The 18,071-nt window shown below is 41.2% G+C and overlaps 1 long non-coding RNA gene across 3 annotated transcripts in view; it reads right to left on the bottom strand.

Annotated features, from left to right (window-relative positions):
• LOC308473988 overlaps positions 1–18,071 on the bottom strand; it is a 216,658-nt gene that overhangs the window by 20,252 nt on the left and 178,335 nt on the right. The window lies entirely within an intron of this gene.

Here is an 18,071-nt window from a genome sequence, read left to right as displayed (position 1 = left end):
TCAAAAAGCAATTTGGCTTCATAGCAAGGGGCCTGGTGCTTCGTGTTTGAGCTCAGTAAAGTGTTGCAGTAAGGCTGGTTATGAAATTAAGTGGGGGATTGGTGAGGTCAAAACTGTTTCCCCTTTTGCCTTCTCCCTTCTTTGAGATTGTTGCCCAAAAGCTCTCGCATGAGTTCTGGTTAATGCATCATATGTCATACATAGGGATCCGGGGCGGGGGGCGGATTTGATTCAGTTCACTCACACTTTAGGAAACACTATGAGATCCAAAACTCAGCCATCCTTTGAAATCTGCATGGATCCAAAGATCACCATGTAGTTCTCTAAGTAACCAATGTTTACAAAATGCATTGTGTTAGGAGAAAGTGTGCATAAAATGAATATATTAGTGAAAGTAATATACAAAAATGCATTATATTAGGAGCAATCATTTACAAAAAACATGTACAATAGTCAAAACTGCACACAAATGTGTGTTTATTAGGAGAAATTGACACTAAAATGCTGAAGTATTTTCATGAGGATTTCTCTTTTTTAAAAATGCAAATTGCTGCAGAAATATGGAGAACTGAATTTCAGATTGGAAATATGAGAAATGGAGCAAACCAAAATCACTGAATGGTGCTATCTTTCTTGATTTTTGATCAGTTCATGATGTTCATGATGGATATTTTTATTCTGATGTGGGTAAGATCAACAGCTATGGGCAAGGGGCTTCACTGACTATATGAAATCTGCTTGTTACCTGAGTTTCTATTATTATTTGCTTTGTTTTCCACTTCAAGACAAGTTTTACTTTGATAAGGCAGTGCCAACGGAATGCTCCATATTTTGTGCAACTAAGAGTTTAGTCCATTCCCAGATTAGGCACCAAGGAAATGAGTAGGACCTGATTTATTTTACCATTATTTGGGCCATTTCCTTTTTGTAGAAAAGACAGCCCTGGGCAACACTGATGAATCATGTCTGCCTTTATTTATTTAGCATCTGAATTGGATGTCTCTTTGTCTTCTGATGTGACGAAGGAGCCTGCCACTTCATTAACTTTTTGGGGAATTCAATTAAATACACAGTAATTCTTGTTTCTAACCTGCTTGATGACAGGCTACAGGAGTTTAAGGATGGGGTTAGGATATTTTGAATTTTAAAAAACCCCATGCATTTGGATCTTCTTAGCTTGGCTTGTCACATGATGGTTCCACATAAAAATTCCCCCATTCTTCTCCAGGTGTGCATGTTCTCATCTTTTTTTATTAGTATGTTGATAGCTCATCACCTGATACAAATAGAATTCAATGATTGCTAGGAGACTGGCAAAAAGGATCTGGTGATACCTGTAACAGTAATTTCTGAAATCTGACCACCTTTATATTATTAAAGGATACAAAACCTATTTCTCCAAAACTGGAGTGTTGAATAATAGGGAACTTTTTTGATTTCTGAAATATACCAGCTCTTTGCTACCCATCCTCTCTGAGCAGTTATAGTATTCAACTGCCAATGTCTTTCAAAAATGATTTGAGCTTTCCCTAACTGACTTACTATGAACTCCCAATCTTTTGTCCTTATTTCATGTAAATACGCTACTATTGTAGATTCCCATCATTTGGTTAGGCTGTCTGCTGAAGCATCATATGACCTACACATTTGATCCCAATTTTTGAGGGATTATGACAGGGTTTCATTGTGGAGGGAGGTTAAGTTTATGAAAGCTTCTCTGATCTCTAGGAGCACCTTCTCACAAAAGAGACAAATTGCTTACTAAATGAGCATGATGAGAGATTGCCACATAGATACATTCAGGACCTAATAATGTGATCAAAATTTCAAATCCAAAATGAAAGAAAGAACTAATGCTGGAAGGATTGCAACCTTCAATTAACTGCTTAGATTAACTGTTCACAAATAAGCCCCTGAAAACACTTTTGATCAGCTGACTCAGGCAGCGGATTTATATATCTAAAAAATCACAATATATATTAATACAAGTACTTAACAGATAACTTCAGGCAGCAATCACCATCTTTTTTTAAAAAAGGCATTCTGTCTCCTCTCTTCCATAGGAGGTAAATCTTTCTTCTAAGGCAACCTTTCTCGACCTGTGGGTCCCCAGATGTTGTTGAACAACAACTCCCATCACCCCTAGCTAGCAAGGCCAGAGCTCAGGGATGATGGGAGTTGTAGTCCAACAACATCTGGGGACCCACAGGTTGAGAACCACTGTCAGCTGTAACCAGTGGCGTAGAGTGGGGGACTACAAGGGTGGTTGCCTTGGGTGCATAATGTTAAGGGTGCAAAATTTCAACAGCCAGTGCTGCCTCAATACAGCTGCCCCCTTCCGTTGCTGGGCTCTGTTGAAAATGGCTTCTCCTTGCGAACCAGGAAGTGACCTCTCCAGACAATAGAACAACTCTTCTTTTCTGATCTCTATGGCTGCAGTCTCTTGGGAGACACGTATGCCTTTAGGCACTTGAAAGTGCATAGATATTACATCCATTTCCCTCTCTCCCACCCATCACCCTCTATGCAGGCTTGGGTGCTGGCAGCCCATGCTACACCACTGGCTATAACTCTTATATGCACCAGGCAAACACATCACAAAGCCTTTTCCTTCAGTAACTTATTTTATCAACATGCATATTAAAAAAATTATTTAAAACTAAAACATGTATATTCACAGAAACATAGGAAGCTGTCTTACCCTGAGTCAGAACAATTGTTCCATCTAGCTCAGTACTCTCTACACAATTGGCAGCAGCTCTCCAGGATTTCAGACTAGCCCCGTTTGGAGATGTTGGGGATTAAACCTTGGGACTTTGGAATGCTAAAGAGCTGCTCTACCACTCATTTATTTTGCATGTCCTATCATTGCCACTGCCAGCCTAGCAGTTCGAAAGCACGTCAAAGTGCAAGTAGATAACTAGGTACCGCTCCGGCGGGAAGGTAAACGGCGTTTCCATGCGCTGCTCTGGTTCTCCAGAAGCAGCTTCATCATGCTGGCCACATGACTCAGAAGCTGTACGACGGCTCCCTCGGCCAATAAAGTGAGATGAGCGCCACAACCCCAGAGTCGTTCACGACTGGACCTAACAGTCAGGGGTCCCTTTACCTTTACCATTGCCAAAGTGAGCCATTTTTTGTTAGCTTCAGCCTCTCTTCTGGTTTGTGCAAATAATGGTACTGTCCTATTATGGAGATAACAATACTGCCCACCCTACCTATGTGAGTGCCTTAGACCATAAGAGGCTGAGATCTGGCCTCTACCCTTTTGAGTATGAAGTCCTTCACATAGATTATCTCAAAAATATATGTACATAGAAACGAAGGTTAGGTAGACAGCAAATTGCTGAACTTTTAACCCATCTTTGCATTTTGCCTCCATCCTCTTTTGACAGGCATCAAAGGCAGTGATGCTAGAAAAACATTCTGTCCAAAACTTATCACCAGTCATACTTGGAGACATGATTAATTTGCTTTAAGTGGTTGCTTAATAGCTCCATAATTATTAAGGACCCTCAATTTTTCTATTATGCATGTAGACAATTTTGACATTTTCTCAACTTTGAGTGAGCTGTTTACAATGGTACATTAAACAAATACCTTTGCTGTGCAATTTAGGCTTCAATCCAAAGTTTGCTTACTGGGTAGCGCCATTGAAATCAATAGGATTTTCATCTGTTTGAGATACAGTGCCACTGACATAATTAAAACTGAAAAGCAGACAACTTTCAGACATTGCATCATACTTCAGAAAATTGCCAAGTAATTAATGCTTGATCTGGTTGGAATTGTTTGGGGGGAAATTCTGAATGTTGTCATGTCTAAGCTACAAATCAGTAGAGATGGTAGTTTACATTTTTCTTATATGTTATTAAGAAATTTGAATGGCAAACCTTAGGGAGGAATAATCTAGTGAGTCTGGAATTTTGTTCTGTTCTCTCGAACATGCAGTGTATCTGGCTAGCCCACAGAGATCTTTATTATAAGCCATGGCAATCAAGCAACACTACAGCATAGTAAAATATAAGTATTTATTATTTAAAAAACATGAATTTATTTTGGGAAAATGCTGGCTGATATTATTAACTCTCCTAGACAGAGATCTGTAGCCATACAGATAAACTAATCTAACCCCAAGTCATTATGATATAATGCACGAAGCTACCTACTTATTTTCATCTCAAATCTATGTCATTGCCCTTTGGAACCCTAAGCAGATTAAGTCCAACTTCCCATGCAGTCAAACCTTTGGACAAGCTTAACCTGAAGCAGGGAAAGTAGTGATAGGCTGACTCTGGCCTGTTTCCCAGCAAATCCAATGTTCCTCTTCATTATTCGTTTTGACTGCTGTGGATGTGAGCTGCCCTCTGTTACTCCTATGGGAAGAAATCAAATGCAACAGGAATGGGCAGGGAGAAATGTCTGCTTATAATAGTGCTAGCCTCCTAACACCTGATCTGATAAAGAAGTGGAAGCTATTACAGCATTGTCTTAGTTCCTTGTATTTCAACAAAATTGTTATCTCAATACATTATAATTAAATTTTCATTCTGCTCTGCATGCTCGTTGAGATTCTTCATGCAGCCCTGAGGTGCATGGTGAACACTGTTTCCTATCCAGGCCAGTGGCTTGGATTCAAGTATAAAGCTGCTTGACTGAGTTGATAACAAACTGCAATTTAGCACATCACCACTCAATTGACTTTAGAGAGGTTTGCAGTGGACCACTGAACTTAGGTTTGTGCTTATGTCAATGAGTGAATAGCTTTGCTCTCAACATGTGTTAGGGGAAGAGGGCTATTGAAAGGCAACTTTCCTGACCCCTCTCTTCTGCTAGCCCCCTGAGTCCTCAGAAATTTTATCCTAAATAGAATGGATTGTGGAGTTTTGCTTCCCCTTTCCCCCAAGCTTCTTGAGCCACAGCCTACCCCATTCAGAGGGCTCTCCCAAGCCTCGGAATATGACTCTCCTGGGCTTGGGGATTTCCAGGGTAGGAGGGTTAGAAAAGTCATCAGTCTTCAATCCCCTTCCACCAGCAGTTCTCAGGATCCAAGCCCATATGTCCAATTTCTGTGATCATATTTTAAGATGCACCAGTATAGAGAAGCTGCTTGGTTCCACCCAAAAACATGTTGATGGATAATGGAATGGGTCCATTTCACTTTGACAGAGCTCTGAAAGAGATTGTAGGATCCACAATGGATTTCACACTCTACCCCAGCCGTGTGCAAAGAGGCCTACCCTTGCCACTTTCTTCACATGCATGGTAGGGGCACAATCAGGTTTCAGAAACCATGGGATCACAGATTATAGGAAGCTGTGGTGTGGTCTGCATTCTTGTTAGGTTCCATCCTGGATGCTCTTAGCCTCTAGAACAAAATGGTGGTTTCACTGGGTTTGAGATACAAATCAACTGCATAACTTCATAGCCCATGCATGGGCTACTGATGTTTCATTGGGAGATGCTTCATTGGGAAATTTGTGAAAATTTCATCCATTATGTGGGAGGGAAGGATAGATTCCCATGTTGTCTAGGTTATGTGGAAATGCACCTCTCCCTCCCTGTATCCCTTCCTTCCAGAACTGTACAGGGAGTAGACAATGTCTAGGGGTTACCTAGGCATCAGAATCTGAAGATTGTTTACAATGGCAAAAAGTAGCATTGCCAGTTGCCAATACCATATAATGGGGCAGGAAACCTCCAGATTATTGGACTACAATTTCCAGCATCCCTGAACATTGACCATGCAGGTTGGGGTTAACAGGAGTCAGATTCCAACAACAACATCTGGAGAACACTAGATTTCCTGCCCCAGTTATATGAGAAGCTTGCTTGTCTTCCACACAATGCAGTAAGTCTGCTGTAGCACAGTGCTAGAAGCTAGACAAGCCTCCCTATTCTTGGGAAAGGACCTTGCCTCTCTCCCAAGTCTGGGGAGAGTCAGCAGCAACAGTGTCTACAAATTTTGGTGGGCTGATAGCCAGAGATTTTTTTGAGAGCCCTAGAGATAGTATGTGCATGTGTGTGTGTGCATGCATGGTGGGGACGAAACACACCTCTAGTATAGATCATTACTGACCAAAAAGTTTGGCAAGGGTTCCAGTAAACTTGAGTGCCCATAGCATGGAACAAGAGACCCTTTGTGCTTTGTCTGATTTTGATGTCTGTTTTGCCTCTAGCCTCCATGTTGCAACATGGAGCAACACAGAAGGGGTTGGGGGAAATATGCAGGTCTGACTATAACAGAGCTGAGCCTGTAAGTTCCCAAGTTTCTATTCAGGTGCCACAAGCCTGACTAGTCATACCTCATGCTGAGCACCTTTGGCATAGATAACATCTGCTGAATAAGTTTATTGCTGGTTTCCCTCCTCCTCCATTTGACAATACTTATATGTCACTGAGGACTTATGATCATTGACACTTGTCCTCCCTTAATTAAACTAGATCCTCCCACTAATCCCCCATGAGCTGCATAGACTGGGATTCAACAGCTTTTTGTTAAACTTTCTCCTGGCTAAATTAAACTAATCTAGCATATCCTAAAAGCCTATTAGCAACATCCACACAGAGACTTAATCCAGTTTTAATAAACTAGATTCAATGCACAGCTTTAGTTCATTTTGATTAATTTTTTCATTAGACAATGCCTAACTTCCCAGGGGCCTTTCTGGAACGTCCTCCGGAGTGATCTGAAAGCTACCCAAGTTTGCTCCAGACTGTTTGAATACTGTACGTGTGTTTAATCAACGCTTAATCAAAATTCAAGAAGCAGTAGCAGTAGTTAGGAACTCAAGTATACTGATCTTTGGGCTGACTGCCAGCTGAAATGATCTATATTGTAGGTCATTCTGCCACCACATCATGGATATAAGTGTTTGGCAAGATCATAATTTAAGAATGAATGGAGGAGAATAAGTGCAGAGTACGGGCCTTCCTGGGATGCTGTACCTGCTCTGGAGCAGCGTGTAGTTAAGTTTCAGTTCTGCATTCTAAACAACCACCTGCTGCATGGTTTGTTCCTTCCATAAACTGTTTTATATTTAAAGAGCTGTTGTTATACATCCTCAGTGTGGCCTCCTCTTCAAGATATATTTCAAGAAGGCAGTTCATTAATGTTGTTTGTCTTTGGGAATTGGCCATCTCTTCTAACCTGATCAAATAGAGACTCTGGAGAGTGGGAAATGCATATGGAGAAAAGGCAGGTTTATTTTGAGGTGTGAAGAATTTCATGTGATGCCAGCTAAGAGATATGGCAATTTTCACCTGCGTAAGACAGTTCAACTATAGTTGTGAAGATGAGATAGAAGATGGGGGACTGTAAATCAATTGCTGTAAGTTTAAGTCACACAAACAAAGGCATCTCTTGTTTGATCACATAATCTTAGTATGAAATACTCCATTGTGTGTCTGATGTATTTCTGAAATGCCATGGCCATTTCCTGTTCCAGTAATAAATCGTATGTTTATTCTAATTGCAGTGCTTTAGAAACACCAGTATATTCCAGCCAATTACTACGTAAAAGTTATGCTGCCATCCGCTGCCTGAGGCATCTGCTTCATTTTGGTTAATGGTAGGGCAAGTTCTGGTGCATGCACAGGTGCAAAATGTCCCTTTGCCAGTGTACTTATAACTAACCAGTATGTGCTCTAAGTTCTATAGACATGATGATAAAGCAACGTATCTTCAGCCTTTATTCCCTGATGTAGCATATCAGAGTTTCTTAGCTTAGGACTTAGAGTAGACATGAACTAATATGTAAAGTTCAGTTTCTCTCAACTTCTCATTTTTCCAACATTAAATTCAGTTCTCCACATTTCCATATCAGTTTGTGAATTATTATTATTATTATTATTATTATTATTATTATCCTTTTAACATCCTCATGAAAATTCACCAGCGTTTTAGTGTGAATTTCCCAACCACATTTTTGTACGCAATTTTGCCCAATATATACATTTTTGCAATGGAGTCTTTGATTGTTACTTTTGTGTGCTGTTTTCACCAATACATGCATTTATCTGCATACTTTATCCTAATATATGCAGCTCATATTACTTGATTGTAGAACTACATCACGAAATTGGGAGAAGCTTGAATTTCAATGAATGGCTGTGTTTCAGTTTGTGTACTATTTCAGCAAATGGAAATTGGTTAAGTTCATCTTTAAATGCAGATTGAATCAAATCCCCCACCATCGCTAACCCCATCACATTGCTATGACTGGCTGCAGGGCTAGTCAGAATTCTGTCATTTCCTGCAGCTATGGGGATCTCCCTTGACTGCAGTGGAAACATTTTAACTTATACCATTGCTTTTGCTTGTGTAAAGCTGTGCCATAGCAAGGGGTGGGGCTGGCAACAAGCCCTGAGTGTATATAGGATTCCCTCACAATTCCACTCCATATCCATACACCCTTTCTCCACACACTTTTCTTCCCTTGCCCTGACAGTACTCCAGTGATTTAAAACAGGAACCTTTGGCCCTCTAAGTGTTACTGAACTATATCTCTGGCCGCTGGCTGGGCTTGCTAGGGCTGATGGAAGCTTCCGCTCAGCAACAGCTGGAGTGTCAAAGATTCCTTGGCCGTGGTGCAAGGTTTATTCTAGTGGTGGGATCCCACCAAGAGTACAACTGCATTGGCAGAAATTTAGGCCCCTGGCACAGTACAGTTTTCTACCTGTGCAGAAATTTAGGGATTCTGCCCAGCAGACTTGACTCAACATGGGTGCCCCCCCCCAAGAAAAATGAGACCATTTACCAAATGGAAAGTGACTTCAGATAACTCTTCTTCATTAAAATGTGTTTAATACATGAGGACACGTATTCCCTGCTGTGTACAGAGGGTCTGGAGCAGCTGGAGATTCCTGCTGGGGGCGTCACCTCTGCAGTGCCTCGGGTTGAAGAACTGAGCCTGGCTTGCACGTCAAAGCCCTCTATCAAACGAAGTCACCTCTTCATTAGCAGTCAGATTTTTAAAAGTCTGTTCAGGTTATTCATGAATATGCTTCTCCCCATAGTGCTGGAAGCGGGATTTGTATGCAGTATTAATCCAGTATCAGTTTGCTTTGCCCTAGATCCCTTATCTAATGTTTTGTTGTTATTGTTGCTTTCAGGAGAAACAGATTGCCGTAGCAGAGAGGGGAGCCATTGTGTCACGAAATTGCAAAACGGTGGCTGCGGAAAGCAGCGTCGAGAGAATGCGTAGCAGAGGCCAGATCATAACCTCATGGTGAGAGCTGACTTTTCCTCCCTTTAAGGAAGGGTTTTAGAGGGCGGGGAAAGCAGCTTTGTACTAACAAAACAATAGAGCAGCAACTGCTTTATCTGTTCTTTATTATTTCTGTAACTATATCCAAACGCAGACAGAAACTGTAAGGGCCAGCTGAAACGACAGCTGCATTTTGCCAGAGCCCTTGTTCTAGCTGATGCCTGAAAAAATTTAGGGATGTATGCCAGGGGTAAACAGACTTTGCCTTGCAGGATCTACTTCATTTTTTACTGGAACCCTATGAAACACCTGCATGCCCTTCACAGAGAATTGGCTATGCTGCTTGTTACTCACACAAGAATAGCTGCCACCGGGCCTAACTCTGAGGCAGGCCTACTGCAAGGTGACTCATAAGTGCACTTCTTTAAAGCTCACCAGTCACCACCAGCTACTTGACTCTGACATTTTCTCATAAGAATTTTGAGCAGATTGGCTCAGCGGTTTAGGTGAGTGAGTGGGAAAGAATCTGTGGTACTATTCACCAGGCACTTCCAACAACGCCTCTGGAAATAGATTTACTAAGTGGTAAAACTGGGAGAAGTGCAGAAGTGAGGGCTTTTTAAAGAAGAAAACAAAACAAAAACTTAACCGACTAGTACCTTGCACAACTCTGAGGCAGTGGTGGAAAATAACCAATCTGGGGGAATGGGATGCAACCCTGCTTGGGACAATGCTTGCAATCCACTACATACACAAGTGATCAGCCATTAGCCCAGGTGTGGAGAACCTGTAGCTCTCCAGATGTTGCTGAACTGCAACTCCCATCATACTTGGCCATTGGCTGTGCTTGCTGGGGCTGATGGGATCTGTAGTGTGGTAACATCTGGAGAGTCAAAGGTTTCCCACACCTGTATTAGCCTGCCAATTGACCTATTGAGAGCCAAGACAATATCCATCTCTGAGTTCCATGCTGGACAGGAGGAACCATTTCTTTGAATACTTGGAGAGAGAGGCATGCAGTGGATGTGTATCAGCTTTTTTAGGTGATTGTGTCTACAGAGGGTATTTTTGCAGCCTTGGACTTATTACAGTGTCTTTTAAAATCAGTAAAGTCACCAGCTCCTTGGAGAAGCTCTAATATGCATATTGAACTTTCTAAGCCACAAAGGGTTAGAAGCCAGAAGCACTTCTTTACCTTCCAATATTAAAGTGAGTTTCTCTTTAGACTTAGCTTCATTTCCCTAGCCCAGAAACATTGTGACTTTATTGGCAAATCACTTACTAGAATCAGAAAAGCATCTACCCTGGGCTCATGAGAAAACACAAATAACAGAAATGCCCAGGTTTTATATGATGTTTCCTGAGCGTTTAAAATGCTGTGAGTTTATTATCTAAGCAATTCTTATAACAACCCTCTGAAGTAATCTGTATAAGTACCTGTATACATTCAAGATGGAAGGTCAAGGCTTCAAAATTAAAGCATCTCAAAGACTGCCTAATAAGAGTACTATTTGAATGAATTAGTTCTCAGTGGACATCCTTGCAGTACAATCGTCTGCAAAAGTTATTTTCCATTAAATTCACTGGGATCTACTCCTAGGTAAGTGTTATAGGATTGCAGCCTTAGACACTACATTGCACAACACAGCTGAATGTTTTGGCAGAGCTAGTTCTTTGTTCCTTATTTTTATTAGGAATAATTGGTGAAGTCAAGAATTATCTTGTTCGAAATATACATTTATTCAGCTTGTAATGCTCATTATGAATTGAGTATCTTTCCTCTGAGAAATTCTTCTCCAGCTTGAAGTGTAAAAATTAAGTTATTCGTGTGCATGGTCAGCATCTAGGCTGCTCTGCAGGCATAAGTGCAAAAGTTCTTTAACACGCTTACTTGCTATGAAACTCTCATTGATCACTGTGAAACTATATGAACTATAAAGCCAACTCATGATTAGCCAACCTCATTAGGCAAATGCACAAAAGCTCTTTCTGTAATATTAGCCCATTACTGTTGATGAAACTCTCATTGATCATTGTGAAACTCACCAAAGGAGCCTCCTATTTGCTGCGTATCTTCTCTGCTTGGGTCCAGTCTCATGATAGTTGATTTCTTTATATAAGCATTTATGTTCTACCTCTTCTATCCAAGTAGAGTGCTCACACGGGATTACAGAAACAATGGAAAGACTTTCCAGTGGGACAGCTATGTTAATCTGTTGAAGCAAAAACCAAGAGTCTTGTGGCACCCTTCTGTCCATAACTTTTTGTAATGGCGCAAGCTATCATAGACCAGGATGCATGGTTGTTCAGATTTGTGAGGATTGTCAACAGTGAGGTATGGGAGGTATGGGATGAGCATCGAGCCCTCTTTTCATAATGGTGATAGGTAAAGGTAAAGGGACCCCTGACCATTAGGTCCAGTCGCGAACGACTCTGGGGTTGCTCAGAGCGCTCATCTCGCTTAACTGGCCAAGGGAGCCGGTGTACTGCTTCCGGGTCATGTGGCCAGCATGACTAAGCTGCTTCTGGCAAACCAGAGCAGTGCACGGAAACGTTGTTTACCTTCCTGCCAGAGGGGTACCTATTTATCTACTTGCACTTTGACATGCTTTCAAACTGCTAGGTTGGCAGGAGCTGGGACCAAGCAATAGGTGCTCAACTCGTTGCGGGGATTCAAACCGCCAACCTTCTGATTAGCAAGCCCTAGGCTCTGTGGTTTAGACCACAGTGCCACCCATGTTCACAATGGTGATAAATGGGTATAAATAACCAGTGACCCTCAAGTTGCTATTCTCTAACCTATGATCAACACCAATTGAAAGTACTGTAAGAAAACTTTTAAAAAGAAATCTGTTAACCATGTAATGCAGTAGTATGCAGAGAAAATCTATTCCCCTGATACTATTTATCAATTCCCTCAGTTCACAAGCCATCCCACATACAAGGTGTTAGAAAGGGCAAGGAGATAAAGGAAAACAGGGAAAGTTGTTAGATCATCAGTGGCAACATGCCCAGGACTTCAAAGGCATCCTAATCACCACCCCTTGCAGTTCAATATAATGGAATCTCTCAAGACGGTATCTGCAGCTGGTCTGGAGAGCAATTCATCCTATCACCTTTGAATAAACAAAGACGGGAGAAAGGTTACACAAATGAGGACCTTTTTTCCCCTGTTAGGAAGATACAAAAACACCCAGAACATCCCTTGTTTATGTGTGTGCTGGCAGATAGCCAGGCAACATGTCTCTAACCATAACAGGCCCTGTGAAATGTGCTATAATGTTAATTTAATGTGCCATAGAAGCATAATATATATATTTTTGTTTTATTTCCTTGGGGGCAATAGTCTGTGTATCTCTAGCACAATTATTCTTTCTCTCTCGCTCCCTTTCCTTCTCTCTTTCTCTCTGTCTCTGTCTGTCTCTCACACACGTACACTCATGCACAAATAGTGCCCTTCAAACTGAAGGTAATCATGTATGCCCACTGAGTATTCCACTTCATTTCACTGGTGATAAATAGTTCTTGAATATTGCTACTGCATTGGGTTCTGTATCTCAAAATCCAACACTGCTAGCCTTTTGTTGGTAATTCTGAAACAGCAATCCTGAATTATCTGTGAGAGTATCACAGCATACTTATATCTAAACACACTCCTACACTGAGCAGCGCACACACAAATAACCTGACAGAACTATTACACCTCAATATGGCAGACACTATTTTTTTAATAGCCTAAGATGGAAAAAGTCAAAACAAATTGCAACAATGAGAGTCACAGTCTGATTGGCAAACTATAAAAGAATACTCTGATAAATCCCCTGGAAGTATATCCTTGAATTCAGCTTCTCTGGGGAGAGGGTTGGCCATATTCCTCTCTGACATATAATGATCCTTTCAGAATCAAAACTCATTTGGGAGATTTGAAAATAAATAGATTTATTCTTGACATGCTACCTTTTTGCTTTTCTTTTTTCCTTCCTTCTAAAATGGAGTGGTTGTCTCTTTCACTTCTGCCTTTTAAAAGAGATATCTCTGTAATGATTATCATGCAATGACATATAAATCAAGCAAGGGTCAGTCTAATTTCTACAAGGTCATCTTACCAGCTTGTACAAAATGAGTAAGACACTGAAATAACAACTAGAATCTTAACAGGAGAGACTAGGACTGGGTGCTTCCATCAGATCTGCATATGTCTTTCACTAGAATAGGCAATACCGCTTTCTGTTCTCCAGGACAAAATTCATCCATTCCTTTACAAGTTTCTTCTATGGATTGTTAACAGGAGGAGATAGCTGCAGCAAAAAGTGAGTTTGCAGCGGATCACACAAGGATGCTGGTTTCCATTTGTTTACAGGCACGGCCGGTAAGGTTGGGCAATGCCATGGAACCATCCTCCCAACACTGGCATCACTTAGCACTTACTGGGATGAGGCGGGCAGGGCATCAGTGACGTCAAGACTGCAGAAGGAAATCCAACTGAACACTGGGATGAGTACATCTTCAGCAGGCTGCTCTTATAAAAGCTGCTGGGGTTTACATAGGAGAAGGAGGGAGAGGAACCTCCAAATTTCCTAGACTGTCTTTTGAACCTAATCTGCGCATTCTCTCTCCAAAAGTGCTAGGCTGATATTCTTAGGGTTCCTGTTTCCCCCTTCATCACACCCTTACTTCTGAAGCAGAGAGAAGGAGTCATCTTTCCTTTTGTCTTCCTTTTCTGCAGAGATCAAAGAGCAAGGATGGCTCCTTTGGCTATCCAGCTTAGCTAGAATAGGAACTCTTCAATATCCAGCAATATCCAACAACAACAATATGTATTTCCTATAATATACTGTACTTAGCTTTATTGTTTTTCACCTCACAGTGTGATTGCTTTAGGGTTAAAGAGAGCCCAACAGCAAGTATTCAGTATGCAGGTAGCTTCCAAACTCTGGGTGTTAACTCTGCAAGCTAGTTCAACACTACTGACCCAGAATCTCTTCATCAATTTCTAAGCCAAGCTCTTGAGAAACATAGACGTGGTTAAGTTCTACAGATTTCAGTGAGCTTTAAGCCACTGTGAGCTTAAGTGGCAGATTTCAATGGCTCTCAACCATTTTTTTAAAAATTGCATCCAGTATCTTCTTATCCTTCCATCCTTGTCCACCATGCAGCCAAATATGCTATTAAATCTCATGGGTCCTTTCCTTTCCTTTCGTTTTGTGCTTGTTAAGTTTCTAAACACTAAATCTCTTGTCAAATAAATCAAAGTGACAAGTTTGATGAAATGGACACCAGTGGTGGCTTCAGACTAAGGAATACTTAGGTTCAAATGCCTGCTCCGCCACAAAACTCTCTTGATATATTTTAGCCAGTTAACTCACTGTCGGCTTAACTTCCCTCACTAAGTTGTACTGAGGATACAATAAAGAGACCATATGTACCGTCCAGAGCTGGTTCAATACATTTTTTTTTCTGCTTAGGGAGAGTATCCAAGGCTGGTTAAGTAATTTTTAGCACCAGAGGCAGAAAATCTTCCAAGCACTTCTCTGTATCACTGGTGGTAAATATTTAATAATACATTTAAGTAACATTTAGTGCCCTTTCATGACACACAAAAATTATGGTCATATCCATACCATTTGTGGAACATATTGCTCCCACCAGAGAATCTAGGGAACTATAGTTTGCCCCACACAGAGCTGTAATTCCCAGGATTCTTTGGGGGAAGGATTGTGCTTTAAATGTATTGTGCGGATGTGACCCAGTTGCTTGAGGTTGCCAGTCACCTAACTCTGACTCATGGTAGGGCCAGCCCTGAGAGAAAAACAGAAGAAAAATGTAATAACAAAAATAATTTTTGAGACCTTAAGGTATCACAAATCCCCACAGCCTCAAACATTGTTGGGAACTACCTCTTCAAGTTGAGATTGGCTTGCTCCGCTTCAGCTATGCAGACTTGGTAAGCATGGATCTCTTTTATAATCACCACACTGGCTTCCTGTTTTCCCACACATTTATAAAGTACAATATCATAACCACATCGGAAAATGCAATTTGTGGGTTAAAATCTGTCAAGTCTGCTCTAGATAAACAGACATTGTTATTCTCTATGGGATTTTTTGAGGGAAAGTTAAAAGGAACAATAATACCATTCAATTCTGAGGGGGGGAGGAACACCCCAGAAGTAAAGAGTCCAGATGACAAAGAAATCAAACCATACATTCCCTCATAGGAAATAGCTCAAGACTAGTTTACTTTATGCTCTTTTGTTTTCAGTGACATGCCATGCAAGAGAATGGGAGCATCTGGCTAAGGGCAGATGGCTAAACTGTCAGATAATGACATTTCACAAAATTTCAACAATCTAAGTGCAATATGGTTCCAATTGCAAAAGTAAACAATGGCACCGAAGTTACATCCCCTGCAAAAGACGATTGATTATAATTATTGCAGAAGAAGATTTCTTCCCTTGCAACTCAAATGTGACAGGAAGATTGAGGAGCTCTCTCAATGAAGGAATTCTGTGGCTGAGTGTTTGGCACTGTTCGGAGATCTGTTCCTGCCATGATAATCAAGGATATTCAAGTCCGTCATTAAGAAAGTTCCTTCTCTGTAAATCTTTCATTGTAAATTGCAATCTACCTTGCATTTCCCACAGCACCAGCCCCCATGGTTGCTAAGAGAAAGTGCCAGCCCAATCCTGGGAATGTGAACGGACTTGGAATCTAAACAAATTTATTCATCTGCCAACTTCAAAGAAGGGGAAACCAGTTTTGCTTGAAAATGGACAAACTAATTCAATGGAACAATTATATCCTTGCTGTCAAATGCATCCCAGAGAAGGTGGGGGAAACTGGGAGCACTGAACGGTCACTAGATAAATCTAAATAAAAACAATCTGTGGCAAAGAGTCCTTGTCAGGATAGTGGGAGAGATTTCTGGAGACAAAAGATACTGTTTTGGAGCAAACCAGCACTAGATGATTCCCTCACTATCCTCTTTACAGTGAAAATGGCCACTATGTTGCAATGCTGCCCTACACAGTGTGAGGGATTTGGTGTTTTGCTATTGTTTTCTTCTGAAGGAAAGAAGAAGGAGAATTGACCAAGAAGGCTTGACTCATTATGGGGAAAGCAATTGTGTGAGTTACATACAGAGAGAGAGAGAGAGAGAGAGAGAGAGAGAGAGAGAGAGAGAGAATTCTGACACTGCAATTTATTGAATTGAATATGGGGGGGGGGGCATTAGATATGGACTTAGACATCACATTTCTTGTGACTTGTCCCCCTCCCCTTCATCACTTCTTTAGCATTTTTGTTTTGTTATATTTTATGAGGCGGTTGTATAGAAATAATCTCTACTAGGCGCTTCACTAAATAAAATAAAATAAACCAAAGTTTTTCACAAGATACAAGGAGTTAACAGAAGTAAAAAACAGTGATGTTAACTGTTCTTGCAATGATTCATGCTGCTGCTATTGCCTCCAATTTTTGAATATCTGAGTCTACTGGAATATTCCATCTCTCTTAATCTTACTTTATGTCTGCTTCTTTTCTCTGTTTGTTTCCGTCTTCTTAAACCTGCACAGTGCACTTTGGCCTAGTGTTTAGCACTGCCACTTCAGAAAGGAAAGGGTGACAGGTTTAACTTATAGCTGGTATTTTGGTACTTCATACCCAAGCCCAGTTTAAATGTTCTGAGCCTCTTCTGCTTTCTGCCATTATTCATGGAAAACAGCACCTTACTCCATAAAGGCTCCATTGATTTTAATGGCACTCCTTCAGTAAGAATGTTGGAATCCTGGACCACATAATAGTTATAGGCTACACAGTTTTGCAGTAATGGCAAGGTGACTTGAGTAATGGTGGTCTGGACATGTTCAAAAGGTGCTTGTTCACATAAGGTGATATTGAGTTATTGATTACACAGGTTCTGCTGAACAGACTGCGGTCAAGGCTCATATCAGAAAATGCCTCTGAGCCAAGGACTGGCTGTTGAACTGTGTATTGTGCAATTAGACTAGGAGCCTCTGTACCTCTATATCAAAAACTGATCCTAATGTGTAAAATGTCTCTTCTTGCTGCCCTGATCTGATTCCTGCAGCGGCTGGAGCATGCTCCACATGTGTAAGGAGACCACAGGATGTTTAAATAGAAATATTCTTCCCAATAAGATTTTCCTGTTCCATGTTCTCCAGAAGTGTCATGCTAATTGAAAATATAAAGTCACTAAAATTTGTGTCATTCATTCAATAAGCCTGGAATTAAGAACTATGAGAAACCCTGAAACATGTCTGTAATGCGCAAATATTTTTCCTATGCAAACAATGCAGGGTGGAGTTTTGCAGCCTCATAGGCACTAGCCATAATCAAAAGCTGAATACTTTTATCATTCCAGAAGGCAACAGGCACCAGCAGGAGTGTGGAGGGTGGAGTGCTGTGCTTGGACCAGGACTTTGGTCCATGTCCAACCAGGAAGTCCATCCAATCATGAAGCTTGCTGACTAATCATGGGGCACCCAAACCCTCTCGACCTAACCTACTTCACAGGATTGTTGTGATGATAGAATGAAATAATGCCACTTTTGTCATGTCATGCTATTTGGAGCAAGGATAAGCTAAATATATAATGGGGGGGGGGGGTTCCTGGAAGTTTATTGAGCCTACCAATCCCTTGAGTCCACAAGGGATTTGCCATAACCAACACAATAACCAAAGACCCCCCTTTTTATCCTATATCAAAACAAGAGTGTCAGCTGCTTCAGCTAATACCTAGTAAATGCATGAGTTGACCTCTCCTCCTTCCAGAGGGGAGGAGTTGTGAGCAGGAGCCAGCTCCCACGTCAGCAGGGGGGTGTATTCGGCCCCCTGCGTCAGC

The sequence above is a fragment of the Podarcis pityusensis genome (genome assembly GCF_964106645.2).
Source record: "Podarcis pityusensis genome assembly, chromosome: 3".
NCBI lineage: Eukaryota > Metazoa > Chordata > Lepidosauria > Squamata > Lacertidae > Podarcis > Podarcis pityusensis.
The sequence above is the reverse complement of the archived record's forward strand: the minus strand, read 5'-3'. Positions and strand labels throughout refer to the sequence as shown.